Source organism: Patagioenas fasciata, chromosome 2, assembly GCF_037038585.1.
Source record: "Patagioenas fasciata isolate bPatFas1 chromosome 2, bPatFas1.hap1, whole genome shotgun sequence".
NCBI classification, from domain to species: domain Eukaryota; kingdom Metazoa; phylum Chordata; class Aves; order Columbiformes; family Columbidae; genus Patagioenas; species Patagioenas fasciata.
The window spans coordinates 69,032,945-69,054,538 of record NC_092521.1 but is presented as its reverse complement, the minus strand read 5'-3'; the positions used below and the strand labels follow the sequence as shown (position 1 = coordinate 69,054,538).

Genomic DNA, 21,594 nt, shown 5'->3' with positions numbered 1-21,594 from the left:
CTGATGAGTGACAGATGAGTGGTGCTTTCTAGCTGGTGGGTGAGACAGTCTCCTTGCAGTTGTGTGAACATGCTTAAGTGTGGTTGGATGTTGCTTTTTGATCTCTCAGATGCATCCTTACTGTTCTCTTTGTTTTCAGTTTCACTGAAAAGATGATAAAAGGCAGAGTTAAGGCCATTTAGGCAACCTATCTTGAAATTTCTTTGTTTTCTGATACTAGTGTTCTTCTGAGAAAGATAGCCTTAACTTTTGGATTTGCTAAACTTTTAGAGGGTTTTGTTTGTTCACTTTGTTGTGTGACTGGGCAAATGTGTCAACACAACTTGTGGTGGATTACGTACGTAATCCACATATATATATGTCAGCTTTGTTTGTAGCCACTTCTTTACTCCAGACATTCTGGCAGGAGATTGCTGACACTCAATTTGGACCCTGGGCTTTGCCTTGTCATCCCTGGGTTTCATTTTAGGGTAATCTTCTCAGTGGGACCTATTCACTTCTAATACTGTTCATTGTCTGGAAGGAAATCTCACAGCACTGCGACCTTTTCTTGCCTGTTGTAGCTCCCCTTTGGAAACAACCCTGATCTTACTCTGAGTGGGTGTGTGAAGTTACTGTGGAGTTGACAATAAAAAAACCTGTACAGAAACTGTCTTTTTTTACTGTGCTTTTATTACATTGGATTGTGTACAGATGGATGAGCTTTTAGCTGGCTCAGAAGTCAAGGGCCCACCAATATATGTCTAAACCTTTCTAAAGCAACTTAGGAGCAATGCATTAAAGTTCCTATGAAAATGGAGTTTTCTTTTTACCTCGTGACCTTTCTGCTTTCCCATCACTATGCAGGAAAGACCCAGTCTCTAGTGAATATTATTAGTCAACAAAGTTTAAAGCAGCAGATCATATGTACATATTGGGAGATAAATTATAATGAAAGTAGCCAGAACTAGGGTTGCCTATGGCTACTAATAAAATGTCACCTTCATTTTAGCTCTGTGTGCCTCATACTTCAGAATACATAAAATATAATGCTCTCAATGAGAATATGGCTGAGTTGACAGATAAAGAAATGTATTTCTAAATAAAACCCTGAAATATACTGAACAAGCATAAAAGATTGCAGATGCACCTAAACTGATTCATTTCCAGTTTCTACTCTGCTAACGCAGTTCAGATTTTTAGTTACACACATTTTTATATTGGGGGGATTATCTTATATGGAGCTTAGAAGAATTTACAAAACCCTTTCTTGGCTGTGTTGATTTCAAATATATTAGTTCTTACGCAGTTGAAACACTTAACTGGGAACTTAAGTACAACTTTAAACCATGGCTGGCAACTTTCTGAAGAAAACTGTTATGTTTATGCTACATTAAATTTCTTGCCTGCCCTTTTTTTTTTTTTTTTTTTTTTTAATAGGATCTGGGCAAATAAAGTAAAATTTGTGCACGTTTGTCCAAGTTTCAAAGAAAATGAATTTGCACTGTTACCTCTGCTTGCCAAAAAATTTCTGATAAACAGGTCTGTTGCTGGAAATAGTCACAGAAACACCTCAGTTGAGGTAGTTCTGGATTGGGATTTTTATTTTGTTGGTAGTAACTGCAGTTTTTTGGGAGGCAGCGATATCCACAGAGTAAAACTACTTTGGACCTGCAAATACATCTAAAAATGAGGGCAAAGTGATCTTAGAAAATTACATCCTCACAGATTCAGACTAGTGATGACTTTGACTCATGATGTCTTCCGCTGCAAACCTTGTTTCAAGAGATTATTAGTCAAAATTTGAAAACTATGCAGGCATCTCTTACTCTCTAATGATCCTCTATACTCAGGAGAAAACCAGAGAAAATAGTGTGTACTTGCATGCTTTTCATTGAGAACCGTTTACTAGGGTAGACATCAAATGGATAGGCTATAGTAATTGCAGAAAAAAAAAAAAGGGTTTATAGCTCATGTTGTGAGCCTGGCTTTTGTGTCTGCATCTTTGAATTGCTGCTTGTAACAGTGTCTCTTGCTTTCACATCTCTCATTCATTAAAAGGACTCACTGGCCTGTATTTTTTTAAATAAATCTCTTTTTAATCTGTGACGTGTAATCAACGAAGTGTGGAGTTCATCTACACTCATTTTAACCTAATATTGTTGTTCAATTAATATTTAGTTGAAGTCAGTAGTTTTGTGTAAGCACTGGGCACCTAATTTATGTACCTATCTGTAGCTTGTATATACACATAGTGACTTTGTGACAAAAATTGTACTAGAGGAGATTATAAGCCATAAATATCTTCTCTTTTGCTTCATTGGCAATCCGAAGTGCTATTGATTTGCATTCTTAGCCAATGATGATCTTAGATTTGTAACTGTAGCCATATTTTAGTACAGTTTACCTGGTTAGTTTTTGCAAAATGAAACTGCTATTTCTATGTATTCCACTTATTTCCTACCTTTATTCTTTGGGACAGGCTGTGAAAGTTGTCATGAATCTGACGTGTACAGAAGACCAATTGTGATAAAAGGCTGAGCTGGAAATAACCCTGTCCTGTTGTAACATCAAAGGAAGGTGTTGAGGAGCACAGAGCCTCTGACAGAATTTCTTTTTGATTATTATGTTGGAGCAGTAGGATGAGTACAGGTTTCTGTCTAATCCTTGAGGGTTCCTGGGATCCTCTGTGCTCCTGCACCTGGGAACATCCATCTTTGTGATGACACAAAGATAGTTGGCATCTCATTGTGAAAGGGATGTGTGGTACTGCTCCAGTGCATATCTGAACAAGCTTTTTCCCAACAAGTGATAGCACAAGAGGAAACTGCTTCAAGTTCCATCAAAGGAGGTTTAGATTGGATATTTTTTTCACTGAAAGGGTTAACAAGCATTGGAACAGGCTGTCCAGGGAAGTGGTGGAGTCACCATCCCTGGGTTTAAAAGACATCCCTGTTTAAAAGATATAGATATGCTACTTAGGGAGATAGTTTAGTGATGGACTTGGTGATGTTAGGTTTACAGTTGGACTTGATGATTTTAAGGGTCTTTTCTAACCTAAAGGATTATAAGATCCATGGAAAGTGTGTTTTCACAGGCTCTGTCTTCTTCCCCCATCCATTTCTCCTGACTTTCTCTCCTTTCTTCAGAAGCTCCTCTGAGTTTTAAGCCTGGATGGAACCTTCTTTTGAGGTAAAAGAAGAAAGAAGTGTGTTTGCAAAGATATCCTGTCTTAGTCATGGGACCAGTGGAAAGGGAGAGTGAGAGTGGCGTGTCCGTGAGATCAGAAAGGGAGAGTGAAAGTCTTTGCAATATGTTTGGGTAGAAAATGCTTAGTTTGGTATGTGGATGTTTATTTCACATCCCTAAGAAGAGATACTATTTTAAACAACATAATAAAGGTCTAGTAGTTAGTACAGGAACACTGCACCGTGAGACCTCTTATATTATGTCAACCACCACTTCACTACATTAGGAATACAGACTTTCTAAAACTTGTTCATTTTCATTTCAACCACTTGAAACATTCAGCTGTGAAATAGCTAAAAGACCATATTCTAGGCAGGCATTTTTTTTCTCATTCAAAACTATCTCAGCTCCAGTACTCCTGATGCCAGCTGAAATAGGAATAAATGCCACAAGAAGGTGCTGTGGTGGCACGTGAGCATCCAATACCTCTGAAACCTCTGTGTGGAGTTGTGCATGTTGGTATGTCTGCGTTAGCAAGGGACTCTCAATGGGATGGAACGAGTAGGCTTTGGTTGGTTGCTGACTGACCCTCCCTAGCAAACACTGGTATATTATCTAGTGTACTGTAATAGTACTGTAGGCACAAGTGTGTGATGTAAAAATATATGTTAAAAAAAAGTCTCTCCTCTGAGCTGATTATGATCATGCGTCTTGGGTGTGGTTGTAGAAAGACATCTTTGTACAAATGTTTGTCAGCAAACAGACTGCAGTTGATTTACCTTTCTTGAACCTGTGACATTTCCACTGCAGATGAAATGTCTGAAGTGGCTGTGTCTATGGGGCAAAGGACTGTATTCTTTTTTTCACTGCTCATGTGAGCTTTCATGACAGGTAGCAAGGAACAAAATCTTCCAAAATGTGTATAGCGATGCTATGAATTATAAAAAATTCTTACTTGTCTCTTCCTAAAGCCATTGTAAATCAGTTGGATTATCAGACATGCACTTAACAGTATTACAAGTAAGCAATCCAAGGTAAAATGCTGCTGTTCCGAGAATTTAATGGGCAGAATTATATCTGGTTATGAGTATGGTATGTCTGATAGGAGGGAGGAGTATTCACCAAAGTTAAGGCATCCTGCCACCCTTGGCTCAGTCTGTGGTCAGTGGACAGATAAACACCCATGAAGCAGAACAGCTCTGAATTGCCCATCTGAGAAGCCAGTCGTTCTTCCCTGACCATTTGGAAACCTTGCGAGGATGGTTAACCCCTGAACATAATTCCACTTGGATGCATCATTATTGAGCTACCTACAGTACAGACTGGTGCATCACTGCAGTCCTCCTGCAGATCTCTTAAAACTGTTCTATGGGCTACTTGTCTAGTGACTGTGATGTAGCCACAGCAGCACAAAACCAGGGAAGTGCCTGAGCTTTTACCAGCACCCAAATGTGGTTTTGCAGGTTCTGATTATGTCTGTGGAGTTATGGCTACGCTGCCTGCACATTGCTTGAAGAAATAATTACTCTCAATTTAGCTCAGTCCAGGCTGCTGTACAGTGACATGAGGGATACATCAGTAGCATTTTGGATCTGATATTAATCTTAAGGCCAGCTTCTGTCATCTTTTGGAGACTCCTGCTGCTCTGTTGAATGTATTTGCAAAATCAACCAACTTTTTTCAGTCTTTGAGGTGAATCTCTACTTACTCATTCCAACTTATTTGCTTTGAGCAGGTATTGCTTATGTTGATGTTACCTGAAAATTTGCAAGTTGGATTAATTGAGAGCAAGTCTTCGCTTGCTGTTTGAGGCACCCCCTGGGCATTGGTTTTATTCCCATCTTTAACTGTTATGATCGGTTATTTACCATGTTAATGCCATTTTTCCTGTATGTGGTTAGTATTAATAGCCTGTCTCCTATAATTTGTAGGGGAAAAATAAAAATACTTATTTTGGAAAGCCTACTTTCTAACCGTAAAACTGTAATCAGCTTTGTGTCTTTGAATTCATCTCTGCTATTAGGTACCCAGACAGCAAAACAAACCCTGGTCCATTCTCTTGGCAGTTTGGGCTGTGCCCTGCTAGGCACAAGGCTCCCTTGTTTTAGTTGGAATTGCCCCATGCATGGCTTCACCTTGGCTAAAATGCAGTCCCATGCATACTGCTGTGGGGTGTTAAGTTTTGCACATATTTGGCCTACATTCTTCTGTTCAGTTTTTTTCCCTTCTTTAGCTAAAGGAAATTGCTTCTCATCCTCTACCAGGACTCTAAATAATTCTCTTCTTTCATCTATATTGTTACCTGTAAGATATTTATAGGCTAAGATCATATTCTGCTCAATCCTCTTTTCTGGATTATATAACTTTAGCTTCCTTAGTCTGTCTTCATATTCAGTATCTTATCCTTAAGTTAGCCTTCTTTGTATATACCTAGTTATTTCATATCTTTTTTTTGCAATCCGTTAGGAGAAGAGCTGCATGTGATATTCCATTTGTGGTCACATCATGCCTTTGAGTTATTATCTCCCTGGATTCACAGGAGATACACACACATCGAAGACCAGCAAATGCTTCTGCAAACAGATCAAGCTTGCAAAATAATCTTTGATCTCCAATGAAATATTGACCCTACTTTCAGATGACATCATACTTGATGTTTTTAAACAACTATTTTTTGTCAGTGCTGCTTATATTCCAACCTAAGGAAGGAACAGTTTTACTTATTATGAGTAAATATTGCCTTCTTTTCTGCATCAGCACATTTCAAATGTTTGTGGATTGCTGTCCTCATTGGTTTTGTAGACAAAGGCAAATCAAATGGGAAAATACGAAACATTTCCTCCAAAGTACATGAACTTAATGCTTATGGACTTAACAAGATGAATGATTGGGATTTTTAAATGTATTTGGGTTTTGGTTAGTTTTCATGTGTATTTGTCATTTCAGATTTCAAGAGAGCAACAAAGTAGTGGTTGTAGAATAGAGAGAAAACAATTGCATATAAGACCAGCTGCTGGACATACCTGAAGTCTCACAAAACCAACTTCAGTTTCTGTGTTTAGGAGGCCTTTGAATTTTTACAGGTTTGGCTGGTTTTTTTCTTCACTCCGCACTCCCCCCCTGCCCCTGCCCAGTACATCAAACCTCTGAAGTATATCTGATTTATCAGTCTTGAATTCAAAATGTTTTAAGCTTCAGTGTGATCCAACAATGAATTACATTTATAAATCAAATTACATAGAAATATCATGGGGTTCTGTTAATGACATTTGTAGCAACTTTTATAATAAGAAAATCTGTATTTTAACTTTCTGTAACTTTCCTGTAATGTGCATTTTCCAAGTCAGTAGTCTTTTTCTGCTAAATTTATCCTTTGTGTCTAATTCTTTCTCAACTGCTGTTCCTCTTCCCTTGAGTAACATTTAGTACCTTTTGCTTCCTTCCAGAGTTGCTTATCTGTGTGAAATGGCTCACGCTACTCGCATCTTGTATTGTTCTTGCTTCAGTGAATGCTAGAGTTTCAGTAAGAAAGCAGTTTGTTGCTTGATTATCAAATTCTTCTACTCATCCAGATGTAAACACAGACTGTGCTGATTGTATCACCATTGGTGGTTTCTTACTCTTCCCATCCAGATTTATCCTTGGCATCAGTGGCTGCATTTCTTGTTTTTCTTATTTGCTTCCATACTAGTCTATGCAAGAGGTTAATTTCCTTCATTATCTTCAGCTGGAAAAAAATTAAGTGTTGTTGGGTTCTGCATCATGCTTTATTACAATTCAGGTGAAAGCTGAATAAGGTGAGCTGTCTTTAAAATGTTTCTACTTCCTCCTGTGATGGAGGCCCTTGCTAATTGTTGACAAATCCAGTCTGACTGCTGGGTTATACTGGTTATTTTAAAAAGAAAGAAAGAAAAAGTTTTAAATGCATTAAATGCTTTAAGATTAGTGCCAAAATGAATGTCATTAAGTAGTCTAATGAGCCAAGTGTGTTCCCTTTTGAAGTGAGCAGTCACTGAGATCTGAGAGAGAAGTGTTAGTCCTGGAAAGCTGAAACACAGTCTTACTGTCCCAAGGGAAGGGGACTTGCTGCAAAAATTGAAGGAGAATTAGAAAATATCAGGATTTAGGGAGAAAATGTAAGCCATTTGAAGGCATCTTCCTAACCCTGAAGCTGGAATCTCGTCTCACACCTCATTGCCACTGAATCTACAGAGACATGGCTTTGATTACTGTGTCTTCAGTAAATGCTGGTTCCTTCCTAATGTCTGTCTCAGGGTATTAATTATGGAATTCATCTTGTCATGCTGTGCTGGGATTAGAGGAGTTTGGGATGGTTATTCCTGGTTTGCTTCCCCCACCCTCAGAGCAGGTTTTTTGAATGCCCTTGAAATTGCTGTTGACGGAAGGGTGGTGAGGGGCAGTTGGGAGGATGTTCCATGGGCACCTGAGTTTAGGATGTTGGAGGACATTTATTTATTTTACTTGGCGTTGTTTAAGGCTAGTAGCCTGTTCAGGGAATTTGTGTTGTAGTGCATAAATAGCAAAAGAAAAATGCGCGTCGGAAGACAGATAAGTACAGATAACAGGTTCTCAAGATTAGAAGAAACCATTTGGTTCCTACTTGTACAGCTGGAGGTTTCTGTATTGTTTTGTTTCCGAAACAAATGATGCTGCCATGTTACTCTGGCTGGTTACAAAGGCTCGGGAGTGCCCTCGCAACCCTGCAGAGCTGTCTGGCGTCTGGTGAGGAGGCCAGCAAACGGACAGACGGCGTGAGTGGGCTCTGCACCACAAGTGCGCGTCCCTGGGGTATTTATAGGCTCTTACAGCACTGTTGGTAGGCAAGGGCAGAGGCAGGGACGTGTGGTCCTGCGGCTTGCGGTCACGTTGTCAGCAAGAGAGAATAGATGTGTGTTTAGGGGGTTTTGTGGGTGGCTTGTTAGGCTGGTTGGTTTGGGGGTTGTTTGGGGTTTTTTGTTTGTTTAGGGGTCTTTTCAGTTTGTTGATTTTTGTATGTGTGGGTCTGGCTTTTTCTGTGCGGTTTTTTTAGTGTGTGGGTTTTTGGCTTTATTTGTTTGTTTTGGTTTTGGTTGGTTGTTTTTTTTTTTGTTGTGTGGGTTTGGTTTTTTTTTAATATATATATTGTTCTTTTTAATGTAAGCCACTCATGTTGATTGGTCTGTTGAGTGCCTGCACGGGCTAGCTGCAGTCTGAGTGTCCGTGTACCTTCTGGGATGAGCAGAAATAGCTGCTAAACAGCTTTGTCTTGCAGACACTGAAAATGTAGTTACAGCTGCTCCTGAACCAGCAGTCGTGTGTGTGCTTTTGAGTGGGGATCTCTTTGCAAATAAACCAGGTTTTCAAGGTCTGAGCAGTAACTTGTACTAAGTTCACTTACATTGTAATGAATTACCATTGCAAGGTTAAATAGGAAAACTGGCTCCTATTCATACAGTTTTCTGGTGTCTGGAGGGAAAGAAAGTCTATAGCCATTAGAAGAACCAGAGGTGAGGTGGTCGTAAGACATGAGTGACCCTTCCCATTCCCTGAGCTGAGGCCATGCCTGCTGCATTCACAGGCCACAGCACACATTTTAGGCTGAGCTATGTTTGGCACTCAAAGCCACCAAACCTTGCTGGTGCTGGCCTGGAAGTCAGGTGGCTGGGACCCCCTGACATTGCATTACTCCCTCTCAACAGAGAATCAGAGGTGTGAAAAGACAATTTTGTGGAAAGTTTTGACATCAGAAGTTGATACCACAACACCACCATGGGCTTACAGATATGGTCTCCTAACTGCTTTTTGTGCCTTGGTAGTCCTTGCACACTGATTGCTTTGTTGCTCCGCTTGGGATTGACGTGACCACCACAGTGCTTGTCTTAAGGTCTGTTTCTAAATTGGAATGACACAGAGGATGCTTATAGAGGCAGGAATTGTTCCGCCATCCCTTCAGCTCTCTCTCCTATCCTTTTTTGTGTTGGTTTGTTTTTTTGGTTCCCCCCCATTCCTTTTGTGTGTGTGTGTGTTTGTTTGTTTGTTTGTTTCCTTATCTGCCAAAGAAAATGTGACACACAAATCAGAATAGCAATCACTTTGCCTACTCTTGACATGCACCCAAATTTAGACATCAGTTCCGGAAAGTTAAGGTGCAGAGTTTTCACAGTTTTCATGGCAAAGCAATCATGGTTTAAGACCAATGGATAGTGTATTAGCTTATAATGCTGAGAACGCGTAGTCACCAATATGACAATACAAGATAGAGTTAGGTAATTTGGGTTAACTCTCAATTTCTACTCTGTGCTCAATGATCAGGCAGTTATTGATGGTAAGGAAGACATTTGTAGTGTGACCTGAGTTATTTTACTCGTCGTTTCACAGAATCACACAGAATCACAGAATGTTGGGGATAGGAAGGGACCTCAAAAGATCATCTAGATCATTTGTTTGGCAGTATTCTTTGCAAAGATAAGCCTGTATATTTGAAATTCACTTTTATATTTCATCTCCTAGGAGCCCAAACTCATAAATTTAAGTCCAATTTTCAACAACATGGTTCTTTTATTTAGCTTTTTGCTTAGTAATTTTAATGTTACTTTCAAGTTTCTCTAATTAAGTAGCCCGATTGCCACTGTGTGAAGTAGCAAAGGTGTTCAGTAAACTTTAATGGCCACATAAAGGAAAATGTTGTAGTTTGTTTCATCCAAGAATCTTAAGGATTTTTCTGAAGTAGTCCAATATTGTTTGAAGGCATTCTGGACCCTTGATTCATAGCTCATCAAGTTTTTTGATGAAGTGGAGTGTTTTGCAGACTTATAGTAATAAAGTATGAACATTAGGTCTGTCAGGATGTTATATGTATCATTTGTTTGGAAGAAAATTGTGTACAAATTCCTGTGTCTTTTGTTCCACAGTGAAGACTTCTGGTGTTAACTGATCTTTGTTTATATTTCATGTACTTGGTCTGGATTCCTCTGAAAGCACAATTGTTCCCAAATGCAAATCAGAGGTGTTGACTCAGCCTCAATGTTTATGAGTCATACATACACCAAAAGAAAACTGTTGTTCTTTTGTTTGTTTGTTTTTGTGTTTTGTTTTGTTTTTTTTTTAATGGAGTACGAGAGTAGATGCATGCAAATTTTCTGGTTGATATGTTCGTGAATTACGCTCCCCGTTTTTTGATCCAACTTTGATCCTACCAAAGAATCTTGAGTTTGAGCCAGATTTCTCTGGGAAATTGTCCCCTTGATGATGACGTCAACAAGGAAAAGGATTTCTACAGTGTGTTAGAAGGGGGCAAGACGTACTAATAGAGATATGGAATAAGTAACATCAAAGCCACTGTGGAAGAAAATTAGATTATTGTCTACACCACATAAATTCATAAGTTTGCTTTTGGTGGTTTGCTTTTTTTTCTTTCTGGCAATTCTATCAAGGTTTTTTCATGTTTTCTATCAAATTGCACAATCCGTATGTACAAATTAGGATTAAAAAATAGATATATTTTGTGTATAAATTATGGAGAGGAGGGGAATACTCCTGTTGGAAGGAGGCTGTATAGTCATCGAGATTGGGCCTCAGCCGGTGCGCGGTGACTGTATTGTTCTCTCTGTAATACAGTGCACCACCAGAAGCCATGATGTGTCATTGTCAGACACCAGAGTTATAGCTGAGGCTTAATGCTCAAACCTTTAGTCAAAATTTGAAAAGGTATCGGGGAAAAGAAAGTACATTAGCCATGAAGAACGCTGTTCAAATTAATATTTCTTTTAAATGCCTGCACCAAGAGCACTCTATAAAGAGCAGAAGAGATGTGTGTCTTCAAAACCAAGATGTGTACAAAACATGGACTGAAAGAAATGCTCCAGGGGTTTTGATGATCAGTGGGCACAAAGATGCTTTTGTTTCCAAATTTGTGCCTGAGGGGATATCTGTCACACAGAGGACTCTTAATATAGGCCACATAATACTGGGCTGGGTCCTTTGGGTGAACCATATCTATTGCCAAATTGATACATGAGATGCTCCTGAAGGAAATATGCAGGTGACTATACATAGTGTAAACATTTATTGGAGCCAAGGACCCTCCCCTTGCTCCGGTGGAGCTAAGGAAAGATTTCTGTAGGCAACTGTAGGAAAGCTATTTTAAACAAATCTCACTGATCTAAGAAATAATGTATAAGGCTGATAAACTACTGAAAGGATTGCAATATAATTTGTACCTGAGCATATCTAGAATGAAAGGACCTGAAAACATAAGCATCTGTGGTTTTAGTTCAAAGAAATTTTGTTCACAGAGAGTGGGTAGTGTGTCTCTTCTTCTCTCCCTTCCTTTTGAGGGAATCTAGGATAGCAGTATTCTAAGCAAAATAGCTAAATTGCAATATAGAGAGATCTTTTTAAAAATATGTTTCAGCCTATGGTCTGTGAACCATACCTCAGAAACCTGTAGCAGGTAAAGATGAAAAGCACATACTTTGCCTTGAGCCTAATTTTTGCTATTCAAAGGTCTGCATCTGCGCTGGAAAATATTTAGGGATCTGTGAATTGAAAACATTTGAAAATCACTGACCTGAAAATATATTCCCTTGTTTTCAGAAAACCAGCAAGACTGAGTTAGCAGAACGCTTCTCTATGGTAATGTTGATGCTGTCTCTCCCTACCCCCCACTTTATTAATGGATCGCATGATCTGTAGCTAGAATATAGCCTTTCCTTTCTTGTGGTCAAAAACTTTTTTTAATGAGATCCTTTTTCCTTGAAAAATCAACGTGGAGCTTTCCTAGATTGCTTGTACAATTATCTGCTGTACTGCAAATTAAAATGTAAATGGAAAGTTAGATTAATTTGAAAAAAATCATGTTTTTCACTTTAATTTTAAATGGTTAGCCTTACCAGAGAGATCTACCATTGTAATAAAGATATGTTATAGTTGTGGATTGAGGCTTATTTCTATTTACACAAAATAACCCCACAAAACCCTACTGTAAACGAAACTGAGACATGTCTGCACTGGATATCATAATTATCCGTGACACTTTTGGAAAACATGTACTACAGGCACAGTATTCATACATGTTACAGACCTCTGACCTTAAACTGATGTCAGAAGGACAGGTCAGAGTTCATTCATATGTACTTATATTATAGACCTTTATTTTATGTATACATGTGTTATTTTTGTTTGGAGGTTTGTAGGAAGAGGTTACCCCTAAAAGGTAGTTAGGTTGGGCTTGGGCTTCATTCTGACACAAGGTGGTGTTTTAAGGGATGTGGTATTGTTGGTTTGGTGTTTGGGATTTCACACACACCTACTTTGATTTTTTTAATATATATATATTTTTTTTTTTTTATTTATTTTTTTTTTTCAGCATGGAATGCATAGGAGGTTGCTGTTACCTAAATTATGCACTGAGATGACTAGAGTTGCCTGGGGTGGACATCAACACAGACTTTGTTTCCCTCAAAGTAACTGTCATCTTCATGAAATATGCTCATGTGTGATCCTAGCCTTTGACAGCAGTCTTGAGCAGGAAAATTTTCTTCCAGTTCAGCTGGCTGGTGCTTGTATTAGTTGCAGACCACTCTTAATGCAGGTAGGGAAGCTGTAGCTCATGGAGTTAGTTGTACTGCCTTTTACTGGAGCACTGTTATGATGTTTATGACTTTCCTCCTTTCCTTTACCTCAGACCATATCATTTTAATTTGTGATGTTGCCTTAAGCCTCCATTATCCAGATATCTTGCCAGCCTCAAAGCAAAACATCAAACCATCCCTCTTTCGTGAAGATTCTTTCACCCTCTGCCACTACCACCACCAAGATACCTTTCTGTTCAGGGGGCGTAAAAACCCCAACCTCAAATCATCTTGCAATTGCTAATACAGGAAATAGGTCTAATTAAAATAAAAGGACAACGGAGTAACAAATTAAAATCCACCCTGAAAGGAAATGGATAGATGAGTTTCTGTGTGAAAACGTACCATTTTCCTACATAATGTTGTAGAAGGCAACTGTTGTGTTTTAACTGAGTAATTGAGCCCTGGGGTATGTGCTCATGACACCAGGAGAGCAGCATGAAATAAACTGAGAATTTCTCACAGGTAAGTCACAGACCTATTAAAGTTTAAGCAGCAGCTCAGTAACACTGTGATGCCATCTTGATGGTAAGAGCCACAGGGACCCCTGACAGTGTACTCCCGACAGTGTACTCCCATGAATTTATTGAAACAAATGCTGCTTTCAGCTCTTTAATGAAAGCACCTGCCTTCAGTCAATGGCCAAAAGATACCTATAGGTTGTAAGAAGCACTTCTTTGACTATATGCTTTCATATCCACTACAAAAGCATATACACTGTTGATATGACCCCCCAAAACACAAATGAAAATGTTTTCTGTATGTATGACCTTAGTGTTGAAGAGTGTTCATGGAAGAGCATAGTTGGCAGGCATGTTGTAGCTAATTCCATCCATTGCCCTGTACAAAGTCTGGACCGCTTGGTCCTCTGCAGTGTGGCCCAATGGGGCTCAGTGCTTGGGCAAAAGTCCACACAAGAATTTCTGAGCTGCAGCTGCCCTTTGGCTTTCCTCCAGTCTGTGCTTTTTGATACTCTTTATAAAGATGGGCAAGAGAGACTTGGCTCATTACTAAAGGGTTCATTGCTTATATATATATATATATATCTATGGAATAGAAAGACCTTAAACTCTGAAAACTGTAGGAATTGGCAGCTCAATTTCTCCTTCTACTAAAACTCTCCTCTTTCTTGTTTTATCCACTCTCCTGTTGTGTAGTGGGGCTTGAAAGAACCAGAGCAAGTGAAGGGCAAACACTTGTACTGTCTGGATCTGTCCCAAGCCTTAAAGGAGTGAACCAAACTGTGTTAAGATTTTAAAATTTTTTTTAATTGTACTTTTTGGCATAATCCTGTAGGGCTGGATTCTAGAAGACTCAAAGCTGAGGATTTAGAGCCTGATTTTTGCATTCTGATTTAAAATAAATAAATAAATAAATAAAAAATCCCACATATGACAGTAAAGGGAGTAAGGAAAACATGTAAAGCATAACTGTGTGTTGATAGATGTTGTAAGATTGACCAAGCTGAGCAAACCTCACTGCAGGCACAAGAACAGCACAGAGGGAATCCAGACATGGCAGCAGCAGAGGTAAAAGTTTAAAGAAAAGTAGATGAATTATAGAGAAGAGATACAAGACTTCACACACTGTTGACACTATCTGTCATCCATTTCCATCCACAGGTGGAAGGCTGCATAATTTGGCAAAAAGGTGCATAGAAATAACTCCAGGCATTTTTTTCTGTGTGGCACTAGACCACATCAAAATTGCATGGAGCATGACAATATTTACATCAAAACCTTAAAGCTGAAAGGGCATCCATACCTTATTGGACCTAAAAGAGATAATTAAGTAACCCTTGAAAAAAGCTTAAAAACTCTGGCACAGTGTTCCTTTGCGGGAGGGAGAGAGAACTTTTGAAAAAATGATGAGGTTTTCATTGACTGAAAGTGAAAATTTAGACTTGTAGGTTGGCAAAAGCCACTTTTAAAGGATGAAATTGCGTTGTCTGTTATTTTTTTTTTATACTGTGATTATTAGTAACCTGATATGAAAATATATTTTAACTTCTTTTTATGATATGTGAGTCAACAAGTGTGTGCTATGAGTTAGCTGTACTATGTTCAGCATTGCTAGTACTACTGGATGTAAGCCATTTAAGTTCCAGAATGTTTCAGGGCCAAAGGAAAATGTGTTTTAAAATCACTAATGTTCTCAATACCTATTTGCTTCCCAGCTTATGCAGCTCAAGTTCTTAATATCAAAGGAATAGAAGTTTAGGGCACAGTTTATGTTCTTACATAAGTGTGTTAAGCTTCACAGTTCCACCTAACAAACAAGGGATCCATGAGTGGAGGGGGGAGCACTTGACCTCCCAAGCTCATTCCCTCTGTGTCCAAAGTCCTTTTATTAAGGAGAAGAAATTTGTAACAGGATTTGCTTAGGTATAGGGGTTTAGGAACACTGTTAAGATTTTCTTTGCAATTTGGCTTTCCAAGAGAAACTTGCTTGTTTGACCTAGTAGAGTAGCAAATGATTTGTGATGTAGAGGAAAAATAAAGACACTTTAAGGGGCAAAATAGTAAGTTTAAATTGGATGAGTTCTTTCAACGGTTTGTAACTTTAAACTTTTGTGTTAGCCTTTATAAAGACATGTCCCTGTATCTTTACTGTAAACCTGGCAATCTTGAAGCAAAAAAAAAATCTGTTTTCTGGGCCAAATTTGAAGAGTCTTAAATTTTGTTTTTAAATGAAAGCCAGCCACAGTCTGTAGGGACTGCAGCACTCTTTGATAAAATGAAGTTGGAAGGATCAAAACAATACAAGTGACTTCGGTTCCATCTTATTGCTGATGTCCAGACTATGACTGACTCTGTGAGATAGGTATAAAATGTTCCTGTTATAAATTGATGGTGTTTTGTTCTCTTTTTGCACATTGCATTGCAAAAGAGAACAAAGCCAGCCAAGTTCTGTTATCTGTGCTGCCAGTAAAGGAGATTTTCACTGACCGAAGACAAATGCTGTAAAAGCTTTTGTGAATAGCATACACTGATGCATTGGTAAACCTATCACAGGACTGAAGGAAAAACATTTTCATACACACTTTGGCACAGATACCATTCTTTTCATGGAGAAGAGCATGGGGGATCTCCTGGCATGTGAGTTTTGTGGATGTTGCACCTCTTAAGATTTTTCTGATTTCTATAAAGCTCATGGGACAAGTTTTTTTCTGAAAGGGATTTGTCACTGCTATCTATTAAGTGCCTGCAAACACCATGTACTTTAAATATGTTATAGCTAGAATGAAGAGTTTGGTGCTCGTGGCACTATGCTTTTATGCAGTATATCTGTCAAATGGCTATTATACTTCCAGTTTCATAATATGTTTTACCTAGAAATGTAATTATCAGGACAATTTTTATGGATAACTCCTTTACACCAGGAGGGAAAAGTGAATGTGTAAATTAATTCCTAGTGTGTTGGTACCTTGTTTGTTGCTTGGGTCATCAAAACCTTTAGCAGTGCATGAGAATAATCTGATTTAATGACAAGAACAAAGAACCAGCTCTCTGTTCTCCACAGTTGCAGCAGATGTAGAGACTAAATTATAAACAATTTTCCAAACATAATCTATAAATTTATAGCAGTAACATCTTGATATTGCATGAGAAACACAGCATATACATACTAAGCAGAATAGTTCATGCTAACCAGATGCAAGGTCATCCATTAGCAATATTTTATCTGATTAGTATTGTTAATGGAAGGGCTTATTGAGCCATTTCGTAAAAGCAGATCTGCTGTAGATCATGAATTCTTGTCAATACAGTCATCAAGGTTTTCATGGTTAAGACAGCCCAGCTATTAACCTACTAGAGAGACCTGGACAGAAAAATATACTGAGCAGTCACTGAGACAGAGACTCTTCCATTTATTTTTCTTCCATGCATAGCATTGCCCCCTACACTGCCACCTTTTCCATAATTTCTCTTGGCAAGACAAATTATTTCAGCGTCTTGCTTTACTCAACTTCTAATATGTTCAGTGGCTTGATTGTGATAATTTATGATACTTTTTTATTTTGTATTCATCATGGTCTTGACAAATGAAAAGTTAGTACTGAAGAGGGATGTTTCTGGAACAGATAGAAGTACAATAGTTACACCATAGGTTATTTTAAAATGTGTAGGTTAGGAAGTGAATAAAAATTAATCTTCTCCCTGGGAAAAGAGTGATCTTGAGAGTGAACTGTCTTGCTTTAACTTTGAAGGTAACATATCTAATATTTTACTTTTAGACAGTAAACTTCTCTTCTTTGTTTTAGTATTTCTTACAACAATCACAGTATCTAATGATCTGCCTTCATCATAAATAACACATATAGATATTCACAATTCAGAGTAATTTAAATCAATTAGAATTTGTGTAGAAATCAGTTCAAACAGGGAATATTTTTTTAGAGTAATCTATAGTAGTCTTGAGTTTCTTTTTGAAGACACTCTTCAGTTAAAATACAGCAGATTTCTTGTTTATTTTTAATAATCGGGGGAAAAAATCTTCTGTTTAGAGGTAAGACACACGTTTTTGAACAAAACAGGTTTTCATAAGCTAGTAGCCTAGTTCTGAGGTGAATACAGTTATTTTTAATGTGAGATGCTGATATGTTCAAAAAGCTGTTACGAATTTGAATTCATTGGAAAATAATCCTAAAAAAACTGAGGACCTGCTATGACTTACATGCATGCTGACCAACACATGAAGCAGCTGTGATGTGGCAGAGGAGCGAAACCACAGCATCTCTGTTGGTGTTGATCACGATCCCAGCGCAGGGCTGTGGCTGCAGCTCCCATGACAGACCCCAGCATCAGGGAGTCAACTCTTTGTTGCTGTGGTTGTGCAGCTGCACCATAAACTTGAAATATCTTCTCAAACCAAACCCAGTTCTTCCCTGTTTTCAAGAAACAGTTAAAGATTCATGAAAACTTTGGAAATGTTTTAGATTTTATATACTTCCTGCTAAGACAAAGTGATTTTGGTTGACATATGATTATATGAGGTGGTTGTATTTGTTTTCCTAAAATTATAACTATTCTTGCCTACTTAAATTCCTTTTAAATATCTTTTTGAGTGTTGAAGACTTCCCCTACTATTTGTTTCTTTTTCTGTTTCTTTTTATTGCACACCCTTTCTTTCAGTTGTTCCTGTCTTTCTAACTTTGCTTGCATTTCTTTGATTCTTTGTCCTTTTCTTTATTTCCACATCTTCCTTGTTCTTGTCTTTCTATTATTTCCCTTCATGTTCCACTTTCCTAGATTGGATATAGGGCTTTATGTGTGTATGAATCTGTTCCTCACTGTTCACCTGTCTGTCTCTTTCTGCCCTTAGGTAGGGATAGGGAGTAAAACCTGAAAGATCTGAACAAGGCTTTTCTGACAATAAATGCATCCAATGTTGTCTACCACAGCCACAAGAAGATCACAATTCTTTAACTCCTGAATGAACTGAGAAGCACTAAAAGCTACAAAAACTATCAGAAAGACCACAGCATGTGAGTTTTGGGATAAGGATAAATAGAAAAAGTCCTATCTTGGGCCCATTCGAAAGATTAGGAGAGAACAAAAGTCATACTGAGGGTAGACTTGAAGATGACATCCCATTCGAGGATTGTGTATTGGCAAGATGGTAGTGCCAAGGAAGGACATAGCAGGAAAATCTACTGTGTTTTATCCCTGTTCTTCTTGAAATTATTAAGCATTACAGGAGATACCAAAATGAAAGATCAAAATACAGACTGGAGAAAAGGAGATGGTTAATGCATGGGAGAGGTAAATCAATAATATCAGCACAGTAGTCCAGTTTCTTGATGAGGTTACCTGGGGAATAAGATGCAGAAGGTAAAAGAACACAAGACATGCATATGTCAGATCATTTCTGAAAATCACGGGGGAAGGTGAGGATTATTCTCTTAAGTAATAACTGGAGGGGGTAGGAAAAAAAGCATTGAACTTCTTGGACACAAATCTTCTGACTTTGCAGAAGGCAGTTGAATGGCCAGAGTAGTGACTTAAAAAACCTGACCAAAAAGAAGACACCAAAGCCTTCCCTGAAAGATGGATTTTGTAGAAGTAGTAGAAGCCAGAATGCAAGAGGTCAAAAATGGAAATGAAGAGTTTCAAACAGTATTTGTAAAAATTACTGTGGGAAGTGGATATATAAACAGTTCCCATGCTTCATAATGGGGCAGAAGAATGAGCTGAGGATGAAAAAGTGGAAAAGGGAGACGATCTGCCACCACAGGGGCAAAGAAAAAGAATACAAGAGTAAACTCATAATAGACAAAAAGTCATTAGCATTCATGACATGGAAATATCTGGTGCTTCTAGTGACAGAGAGTAAGGAGGAGGGGTTGATGCTTTGTTTTGGCTGAGACCAGGAGATGGTAGCAAGAGAGAACGTTTCCTAGTTGAAACAAAGTGAAATTAAAGGTTAGTCTGGCAGGGTGGAAGATCTGAATCAATATTCCTGGCTGAAGGAAGATGGAAGGGTGATAAAGTGTCTAACTGAAGCAGTCATCAAAAATTAGTTGTCAGTTGTGAAGAGAAGAAAAGAAAGGAGTTGGTGGATTGTAGATGATGGCAACATGAAAGGGAGATGCAAACAGAATTCGATGTAACACTAAATAAACCTAAAATAAAATAATTGAACAAAATTCCAGACTATACAGCATTTAGAAAAGGTTGCTAGGGAATCCAATAGTTCCATGACCATGTAAGCAGAGATAGGGAGGCTGGTGAGGAAAAATAGAAATCACTCGGAAAGTATCACTAAGGGGTAATTTCAGAAGAAATAGTCTTGATCTCTGAGGGAATAGTGGAAAGGGGAATTGTAAGGAAGCTGTGGCTGGTTATGGTAATTTTAAATACAGCGTTTCAGAGAGAATAAAAAGAATAAAAACAGAAACAGAGGGAAAGTAAGAGGCTGAGAGATGAGTTGTGCAGGCAGGAATAATGTTGCTAAAGACCTGGAGTTAGTTCCAAAACTCGTGTGGGAAGCAGAAGGTGGACATGGCAGGAAGGTTACTCCTGGGGAGGAATGTTACTAGAGGCAGGATGATGAGGATGTGGGATCATAGGGTTCCTGTGAGGGGAAAATGAAGAGAGAACAAAGAAAGATGTTCAGACATGACAGATAGGAATGAAAAAGAAGTTAAAATAACAGAAGTAAGCAAAGGGAAAAGAGCAAATGGAGCTACTGTAAGGAAAATATAAAGGAGACAGATGCTGTGAGGCAGTAAGGTATGTGTTGAGAGCCCTAGGAGACTAACAGATGGACAAGATTTTTTAAAATACAAACAAGAACAACAAAAAGCACCAAAACAAAATAAAGCAATAAAAAAAAAAAAAAAATTCTATGAATGATATCGAAGGAATTCATGGACTTAATCCACCTTCAAGAAAAAAAAAATCTCATAAATAGCTAGGAAATCATAGTCAAATGGCTCAAATGTTGTAAATGGCTGTAAACTGCATGTCTGGACCCTCAGATTCTGTAACGTAGCTCTCCACTGAATTTTTAACTCAGCACAGGTCTTCCTGTGCTACCAGAGTGTGAGGGCTTTGCCTAGAGCCTTAAAACTGAAAAGCATCAAATTGAAGAGCCATTAATCCAAGTTTGTGCTGCAGAAAATGTGCACAGTAATTACCTTAAACTCCTGCACAAATCCCTTCAGTATCTAGTACCTCTCGCGTCTAGTATCTTTTGTGTCTTTTCTGCATTCAGTTTCATATCTGAATATTTGCAGTCATAGTTCCCAAGCTGCCTCTCTGAAGTCTGACCTATGTGATAAGAATTTTACACACCTGAACAATATCTCCTTGCATTAGGAGTTACTCAAGATCTAATCAGTGGGACAAACTCTACTTTGAAGTCACCTGGTTGTAAGTCAGCAGATACCAACTCAGAACAGTGTAGAATTGCAGTGACTGGTGCTTTTTCAATGACTACGTTCTGAATTTGCACCAGTGTCCTTCAGAACAGGTAGGACAAGAGTTTTCTCTGTGAATGAATTATTCTTTCCTCACTAGGAGCATTCAAATACTAAGTTTCTCTGTGTCTTTGTATGGTAAGCATAAGGTACTGAAAGTAACACAGCAGTCATCCATGCCAAATTATTTACAGAATGAAGCGCAATAGTAGTGACATCAATGTATCCTCTAATGGCTGCTTAAACATCCTGATGCCATATTTAACTTAAAAATGATTGTTGTTTTGTTACTGGGAATGACAACTGTGCACTTCCCCTCCCTACACAGCATCTTGACTGAACAAGCTATTGAATGGAATATGCTCTAAGTGGCCATATTTTATATTAAAATTGGATTAAACTCATTCTGTAGGCCACTTCAATGGGAATCATAATTATATTATTCTGCCAGTAACTGTGGTAATATGATAAGAATGTCACATTCTCTGGACTGCTTTTGATGGAGTATATATATTACAGCTCATTGCTTGCCATATTCAGCAGTCTTCACTTAAGAAAGAAATTTAGAACTAAATGGCAACTTAGAGCTGTAAAAACGTGGTGGGTCACACTCTTCCTTCTCATGCATAGACTTCATTGGGTGTAATGGAGATCAGTGTAAGATGGTAAGTCCAATGCAGGATTTGAAAACAAGTGAGGGTGGTAATAAAACTTCCTCATGCTATTAAACATTTTTCATGCATGCTTTTCACTATTGCAGGGCAAGTGGGGCGCAGTACTGTCTTGGTTGACCTCCTCCATGACTTACTTTCAGTTCATCTCCTTCAGTAGATGAGAATGGACATAGCTCTCTGTGGCAGTTTGTTTTAT

The 21,594-nt window shown here is 38.4% G+C and overlaps 1 protein-coding gene across 25 annotated transcripts in view; it reads left to right on the top strand.

Moving 5' to 3' along the window:
• The window catches only part of LOC136097497 (poly(rC)-binding protein 3-like), a 518,562-nt gene that overhangs the window by 374,718 nt on the left and 122,250 nt on the right, over positions 1–21,594 (top strand). Inside the window, exon 2 of one of the 25 annotated variants that reach the window (XM_071804370.1) lies at positions 6,115–6,251. The exons of the other annotated variants lie outside the window; for them this stretch is intronic. The gene's annotated coding sequence lies outside the window, so the exon portion shown is untranslated. The remainder of the gene's footprint in view (positions 1–6,114; positions 6,252–21,594) is intronic. 25 annotated transcript variants of the gene reach the window in all.